Source organism: Pongo abelii, chromosome X, assembly GCF_028885655.2.
Source record: "Pongo abelii isolate AG06213 chromosome X, NHGRI_mPonAbe1-v2.0_pri, whole genome shotgun sequence".
Classification (NCBI taxonomy): Eukaryota; Metazoa; Chordata; class Mammalia; order Primates; family Hominidae; genus Pongo; species Pongo abelii.
In genome coordinates, this window is record NC_072008.2 from 119,149,165 (window position 1) to 119,157,856 (window position 8,692).

The 8,692-nt window shown below is 40.3% G+C and overlaps 1 pseudogene; it reads left to right on the forward strand.

The window, feature by feature from the left end:
* Window positions 1-869: 869 nt before the first annotated feature.
* LOC112131225 (U2 spliceosomal RNA) lies at window positions 870-1,016 on the forward strand (annotated as a pseudogene).
* Window positions 1,017-8,692: the final 7,676 nt, after the last annotated feature.

Below are 8,692 nucleotides of genomic sequence, written 5' to 3' on the forward strand. Positions count from 1 at the left end.
GTACTCCCTTATTCACTGCAGACAATCCCTTCCCCAGGACACTGTCTCTGGGCCAAGTTCAGCACAAGGGCTCACCTAGGATTTTCAGTCCTTGTTGCCTAGACTGCCTTTCAAGTATATTTAATGCCCCAGAGCAATTTAGTCTGTGGTGGCAGTCTTGCCTGAACTCAATTTTGTATGTTTTTTGGTTTGAAGTCACCATGAGGTTGGCAAATACTATCTTATAACCTTTTATTTTATGCTGATAACAATTTACCACTGTTTGCAAAAACAAACAAGCAAACAAAGCAAAAATTTTAAAAAGACTGTACCTTAACTTCAGCCACCCTCTTTTTAACTTTTTGTTGTTTCTATTTATGTTTTATTGTACTGTCTAAGTCTTGAAAAGTTGTTGTAGTTATTCGTTTTGATTGGTTCATCATTTAGTCTTTCTACTTAAGATAACACTGGTTTACACACCACAGTGTGCAAACTATTCCAGTGTTATACTATTCTGTGTTTTTCTGTGTACTTACTATTACCAGTGACTTTTGTACCTTCAGATGATATCTTATTGATCATTAATGTCATTTTCTTTGTGATTGAAGAACTTCCTTTAGCATTTTTCATAGGATAGGGTTGGTGTTAATGAAATCTCTCAGTTTTTATTTGTCCGTTAAAGGTTTTAATTCTTCTTCATGTTTGAAGGGTATTTTCACTGGATAAAACTGTTCTAGAACAAACATTTTTTCCTTCAGAACTTTAAATATGTCTTGCTGCTCTCTCATGGTCTCTAAGGTTTCCACTGACAAGTCTGCTGCCAGACATATTAAGGATCCATTGCATGTTATTTGTTTCTTTTCTCTTGCTGCTTTTAGAATCCTTTCTTAATCGCTTCTCGGCCTTTTGGCTAAGATCAAGTGTAGAATCCTTTCTTTATCTGTGACCTTTGGGAGTTTGCTTATTAAATGTCTAGAGGTAATCTTCTTTGGCTTAAATCTGCTTGGTGTTCCATAACCTTCTTGTACTTAAATATTGATATCTTTCTCTAGGTTGGGGAATTTCTCTGTTATTATCTCGTGAGTAATCTTTCTACCCCGTCTCTTTCTCTGCCTCCTCTTTAAGACCAATAACTGTTAGATTCATCATTTGCTTTCTGTTTGATTTTTTAAAATTATTTTATCTCTTTGTTAAATTTTCTGATTAGATTTTGAATTCCTTCTCTGTGTTATCTTGAATTTCTTTGTTTCCTCAAAACAGCTATTTTGAATTAACTGTCTGAAAGGTTACATATATCTGTCACTCCGCCCTTGGTCCCTGGTGGTTGATGTAGTTCACTTGATGAGGTCTTGTATTCCTGGATGGTCTTGATGCTTGTGGATATTCGTCTGTGTCTGAGCACTGAAGAATTAGGAATTTACTGTAGTCTTCACAGTTTGGACTAGTTGTACTCATCTTTCTTGGAAAGGCTTTTCAGGCATTCAAAAATAACTGAGTGTTGTGATCTAAGTCTTTGGTCACTGCATCTGTATGTGTATTGCATCTGTGTGGGTATTGGGGAGCTCCCCAAGGTCACTAAAGCTGTAACCCTTGCAGACTTGTAGAGGTAATGCCTTAATGTCTTCAATAAAACCCAAGAGTTTTCCTTGAATTAGCAGGGAGATACTCTTGTTCTCTTTCCACACTTTTCCACAAACAAATGGAGTATCACCGTGCTGAGCTTCCTGGAGGTGCAGAGGGGTGCTACAAGCACTCTCGTAGCTACCAACACTGAGGATGCACTGGGTCAGATCTGAAGCCAGCAAAGAACTCGGTCTTGCCTAAGGCCTGCGACAACCACTGCCTGCCTGGCTACTACCAATGTTCAGTCAAGGTCCAAGGGCTCTTCAGTTGGCAAGTGGTGAGTCCAGCAAGGCTTGTGTCCTTTTCTTCAGGGTAGTGAGTTCCTCCTCAATTCCAGCCCAGGCCTGGTCCAGAAATGCCACCCAGAATCCAGGGCTTATAGATGGGAACCTGCTTAGTGCTCTATCCTACTGTGGCTGAGCTGGCACCCAAGCTGCAATACAGTTTGTCCCACCGTTCCCTCTCCTTTCCTCAAGCAGAAGAAGTCTATCCTCATGGCCATTACTTCCCCAGGCCCACAGAAATCACTTCCTGGCTACTGCCAATGTTTACTCAAGGCCCAAGACATCTTCAGTCAGCTTGTGCTGAATGCTGCCAGGCCTGGGCCTCTCTCTTCAGGGCAGTGGACTCCCTTCTGTCCCAGGGAGGGTCCAGAGATGCCATCTAGGAGCCAAGGTCTAGAATCTGGGACCCCAGGAGCCTATCCAGTGCTCTATTTCACTGTGGAAGAACTGATACCCAAGTTGCAAGACAACGTCCCATTCATTTTCCTTCTCCTTTCCGCATGCAGAAGGAGTCTCTCCCTGTGGCCACTGCAGTTGGGAATGCACTGCATCACACCTGAAGCTAACACAGCACTGGATCTTACCCAGGGTCCATGGTGATTACTGCCTGGCTACAGCTACTTTTCTTAACTTTTATTTTAGGTTCAGGGCTACATGTACAGATTTGTTGTGTAGGGAAATTTATGTCATGGGAGTTTGGTGTACAGATTGTTTTGTCTCCCAGGTACTAAGCAAAGTACCCAGTAGGTATTTTTCCTTTTCCTCTCCCTCTTCCTATACTACACTCTGAAGGAGGCACCAGTGTATGTAGTTCCCTTCTTTGTGTTCATGTGTTCCCATTTATAAGTGAGAACATGTGGTATTTGGTTTTCTGTTCCTGGGTTAGTTTGCTAAGAATAATGGCATCTAGCTCCATCAATGTTGCTACAAAGGACGTGATCTCATTTTCTTAAATGGTTGCATAGTATTCCATGGTGTATGTTTACCACATTTCTTTATCCAGTCTATCACTGATGGGCATTTAGGTTAATTCCATGTCTTTGTTATTGTGAATAGTGCCGCAGTGAACATATGCATCCATGTGTGTTTATAACAGAATGACTTATATTCCTTTGAGTATATACCCAATAATGGGATTGCTGGATCAAATGGTATTTCTGCTGTTAGCTCTTTGAGGAATCGCCATATTGCCTTCCACAATGGTTGAACTAATTTACACTCTCACCAACAGTGTATAAACGTTCCTTTTCCCTGCAACCTTGCCAGTATCTGTTATTTTTTGACTTTTAATAATACCGATTCTGACTGGTGTGAGATGGTGTCTCATTGTAGTTTTGATTTACATTTCTCTAATAATTAGTGATGTTGAACATTTTTTCATATGTTTCTTGGCCACATGTATGTCTTCTTTTGAAAACTATCTGTCCTTTACCCACATTTTAATGGGGTTGTTTTTAATTTCTTGTAAATTTGTTTAAGTTCCTTGTAGATTTTGGATATTAGACCTTTATTGGATGCAGCATGCAAATATTTTCTACCATCCTGTAGGTTGTTTGTTTATTCTGTTGATAGTTTTTTTTTTTGTGCAGATGCTCTTTAATTAGATCCCATTTGTCAATTTTTGCTTTTGTTGCAATTGCTTTTGGTGTCTTCTTCATGAAAATTTTGCCCATGCCTATGTCCTGAATGGTATTGCCTAGGTTATTTTCCAGGTTTTCTATAGTTTTGGGTTTTATATTTAAGTCCTTAATCCATCTTGAGTTGTTTTTTGTATATGGTGTAAGGAAGGGGTTCCATTTCAGTCTTCTGCATATCCCAGGTATCCCAGCACCATTTATTAAAGAGGGCGTCCTTTTCCCATTGCTTGTTTTTGTCAGCTTTGCCAAAGATCAGATGGTTGTAGGTGTGCGGCTTTATTTCTCAAATCCCCATTCTGTTCCATTATTCTATGTGTTCTGTTTTTGTACCAGTACCATGCTGTTTTGGTTACTCTAGCCTGTAGTATAGTTTGAAGACAGATAATGTGATGCCTACAGTGCTGTTCTTGTTGCTTAGGATTGCCTTGGCCATTTGGGCTGTTTTTTTTTTGTTGTTGTTGTTGTTGTTTCATATGAATTTTAGAATAGTTTTTTCAAGTCTGCGAAGAATGTCATTGGTGGTTTGGCAGGAATAATATTAATTCTGTAAGTTGCTTTGGTCATTATGGCCATTTTAACAATATTGATTCTTCCTATTCATGAACCTAAAATGTTCTTCCATTAGTTGTGTCATTTCTGATTTCTTCAAGCAGTGTTTTGTAATTCTCACTGTAGAGATCTCTCACCTCCCTGATTAGCTGTATTCCAAGGTATTTTATTCTTTTTGTGGCAATTATAAATGGGATTGCATTCCTGATTTTGATTTCATCTTGAATGTTGCTGGTACATAGGAATGCTACTTTTTATACATTAATTTTATTCCCTGAAATTTTACTCAAGTTGTTTATCAGTTCAAGGAGCTCTTGGGCAGAGATGATGGAGTTTTCTAGTTATAGAATCATGTCATCTACAAACAGAGATAGTTTGACTTCTTCTCTTCCTGTTTGGATGCTTTTTATTTCTTTTTGTTTCCTAATTGCTCTGGCCAGGACATTCCACAGTATGCTGAATAGGAGTGGTGAAAGAGGGTATCCTTATCTTGTACGATTTTTCAATTGGAATACTTCCAGCTTTTGCTCATTCAATATGATTTTGGCTGTGGGTTTGTCATAGGCAGCTCTTATTATTTTGAGGTATGTTCCTTCAATGCCTAGTTTATTGAGGGTTTTTAGCATGAAGCAATGTTGAATTTTATCAAAAGTCTTTTCTGTATCTCTTGAGATAATCATATGGCTTTTGTCTTTAGGACTCCTTACATGCTGAATCACATTTATTGATCTGCATATCTTGAACCAAACCTGTAACCCAGGGATAAGCCTACTTGATCAGGGCAAGTTAGCTTTTTGATCTGCTTCTGGATTTGGTTTGCTAGTGTTTTGCTGAGAATTTTTACGTCAATGTTCATCAAGGATATTGGCCTGAAATTTTCTTTCTTTGTTGTGTCTCTGTCAGGTTTTGGTATTGGGATAATGCTGGCCTCATAGAATGAGTTGGGAAGAATTCCCTCTTTCTCAATTTTTTGGAATAGTTTCAGTAGGAAAGGTACTAGCTCTTCTTCATTCATTTGGTAGAATTCAGCTGTGAATGTATTTGGTCCGGGGCTTTTTTGGGTTGATATGCATTTTATTATTGATTCATTTTTGCAGCTCATTATTGCTCTATTCAGGGATTCAATTTCTTTCTGTTTCAGTTATGGGAGGTTGTGTGTGTTTAGCAATTTATCCATTTCTTCTAGATTTTCTAGTTTGTGTGTGTAGCAGTGTTCATAGTAGTCTCTGACTGTGTTTCGTATTTCTGTGGGGTCATTGGTGATGTCCTCTTTGTCATTTCTGATTGTGTTTATTTGGATCATCTTTCTTTTTTTCTTTATTAGTCTAGCTAGTGGTCTATCTTATTAATTTTTTTCAAACAGAAATCTCCTGGATTTGTTTATCTTTTGCATGGTTTTTCTTATCTCAAGCTCTTTCAGTTTAGCTCTGATTTTGATTGTTTTTTGTCTTCTACTAGATTTGGGGTTGGTTTGTTCTTGCTTCTGTAGTTCTTCTAGTTGTGATGTTGGGTTATTAATTTGAGATCTTTCTGAATTTTTGCATATGGGTTTAGTGCTGTAAATTTCCCTCTTAACACTGCCTAAACTCTTTCCATAAAATTCTGGAATGTTGTATCTTCATTCTCTTTACTTTCAAAGAATTACTTGATTTCTGCTTTAATTTCATTATTTACCCAAAAGTCATTCAGAAGCAGATTATTTGATTTCCATGTAATTGTATGGTTCTGAGTGATTTTCTTACTATTAATTTCTATTATTGTTATGCTGTGGTCCAAGAGCGTGGTTGGTATGATTTCAGGTTTGTTTTTTTTTTGGCATTTTTTAAGGATTATTATATGTCCAATTATGTGCTTGATTTTAGAGTATGTGCCACATGCAGATGAGAAGAATGCACATTCTGTGTTTTTGTGTAGAGAGTTCTGTGGATGTCTATTATGTCTACTTGGTGAAGTATTGAGTTCAGGTTCAGGTCCTGAATATATTTGTTTAATTTTCTGCCCTGATGATCCGTCTAATATTGTCAGTGGGATTTTGAAGTCTCCCACTATTATTGTATGAAAATCCAAGTGTCTTCATAGGTCTCTAAGAAGTTGCTTTAACGGACCTTGGTACTCCTTTCTTGGGTGCACATGTATTTAGGATAGCTAGATCTTCTTGCTGAATCAAACCCTTTACCACTTTGTAATGCCCTTCTTTGTCTTTTCTGATCTTTGTTGGTTGAAAATATGTTTTGTCTGAAATTAGGATTGCAACCCCTGCTTTTCTCTGTTTTCTATTTGCTTGATAGATTTTTCTCCATCCATTTATTTTGAACCTATAGATGCCATTGCATGTGAGATGGGTGGGTATCATGAAAATGGCATACCACTGGGTCTTGCTTCTTTATCCAGCTTGTCACTCTGTGCCTTGTAGTTGGGGCAATTAGCCCATTTACATTCGAGGTTAATATTGATATGCGTGGATTTGATCTTGTCATTATGTTCTTAGCTGGTTATTATGCAGACTTGTTTCTGTGGTTGCTTTATAGTGTCAATGGTCTATGTACTTAAGTTTTGTTTGTTCTTTTTTCTTGGTTTTTGTCTGATTTTATTTCAGAGAACCAGCCTTTGAGCTCTGATATTCTTTTCTCAGTTTGGTCTAGTCTGCTATTAATACTTGTGGTTGCTTTATGAAATTCTTATAGTGTGTTTTTCAGCTCTATCAGATCAGTTTAGTTCTGTTTTATTTTGGAGATTTCATCTATCAGCTCTGGTATTATTTTATTGTGGTTCTTAGATTCCTTGGATTGGATTTGATGTTCTCCTGAATCTCTATGATCGTCATTCTTATTCCTATTCCTATTCTGTATTCTATATTTATCATTTCACTTATTTTAGCCTGGTTAAGAACCCTTGCTGGGCAACTGCTGCATTCATTTCAGTGAAAGAAGATACTCTGGCCTTTTTAGTTGCCAGCATTCTTGCACTGGTTCTTTCTTATCTGTGGATTTCTGTTTCTTTAACTGCAGTGTAAATTGAGTGTAGACAGTAGACTTATTTTCTGGATGTTTTCACAGGACCAGGGCTTTGTTCAGGGTCTTTATATGTAGTTGAATTATTGTCCTTGGTTTTTCAGGGGGGCATATTAGCAAAAATATTTTTGGTGTTGAAGTTTTGATGATCCAGTAGGTGGCACTTAAGGGTAATGTCCAGTAGGTGGTCTCTTGCTCAGTCGTGTGGCTCCTCTGTATTTCCTCACAATTGCAGCTATGCTACCTCTGAGTGCTCTGAAAATGTTGGCTCCTCTTTCACTCCAGTGCTGGTTGCAGATCTTGGCTTGGCACTCCCAGGCAATCTCAGGCTTTATGTTTCTTCCCAGTTTGGAGGCAGTAGAGGACGAGACCTTAGCAGTGGTTGTGGCAGAGAGTCTTTCAGTTGTTTCTTGGGATTCCACCCTAGAGATATACAGAGCTACTATTAATCAGTGTGATCAGCCCAGGATGGGGCAGCTGTGCTCTGGGCCCAAGACAGAGGGGCCTTGCCTGGTGACAAATGGGGTGCAGGGTGAGTGGGACACTGGGGAGATGGACTGGCCTAATCTCCTTAGGATGACTGCAGCTTGTTGGAGGTGTAGATGGTTTTTGCTCATTCTCCAGTCTGAGATCAGCAAGGGTAGTACCATTGCAGTGGCAGTGGCAGAGGAGCTTTTGGTTGCCTCTGGGAGCTCCACCTTTGAGAAACATGGAGCCACTCCTACTGGGAATGTTCAGCCAGTGGGCGGGACAGCTGTACTGGTAGCCTGAGCTGGGGATTCCACTAGTTGGGGAGTGGGGGTTCAAAGGTTCACAGTGAAGAGAGACTGGCTCACCTCTGTATGGTAGCTGTGGTGTGCTATAAGCCTAGGTGAAGCCCTCAAGATCTTTGTTTCTTCCCCAGAGCAGGGCAGCAGGGGTAGAACCACTGCTGTGGCAGTGGCAGAAGGGCTGTTGGTTCCCTCTGGGAGACCCTCCCCAGGGAAACTCAGAGACACTACTAATGGATGTGCTCAGCCATTGGTGGGGTGGCTGATCTGCAGTCCTGAGCTAGGGGCCCTCCCTGGTGAAGAGTGGGGATTGAGAACTCCCAGGGAAGAGAGACTGGACTCTTTTCCATATGGTGGCTGCCATGTCCTGGAGGTGCCAGCATAGCGGGTAGGTCCTTTGCTCCTTCCCTATTCTGTGGGCAGTTAGGGCAGTACCACTGTAGTTGCAATGGAGAAGGGGTTGTGGGTTGACTCTGGGATTTCCTCAGATAAATGCAGTGCTGCCTCTGACTGAAGTGTTCAGGTTGGGGCAGGGTAGTTGTGCTGGAGTCAGGAGGCGTCACTCAGTGAAGAAAAATGTAAATGGGGACCAATTTAAAAAACAATCTGGCAGCTTTTCTGTGGGATGGCTGCACTGTGCTGGGGTTCTGCACCAGTCCCTAGTCACCACATACTTTCCAGAGCTTTAAGGCAACAATGGCAAGGGCTGAGAGACAGCAAAGATGGCGGCCCGCCCCTACTTCTAAGAGCTCCATCCCAGGGAAGTGCAGGGCTGCTACTGGACTAAGAGCCCTGGCAGGGGATGGCTGCATTCCTAGGCCAGTAGGTCTTATCTTGCG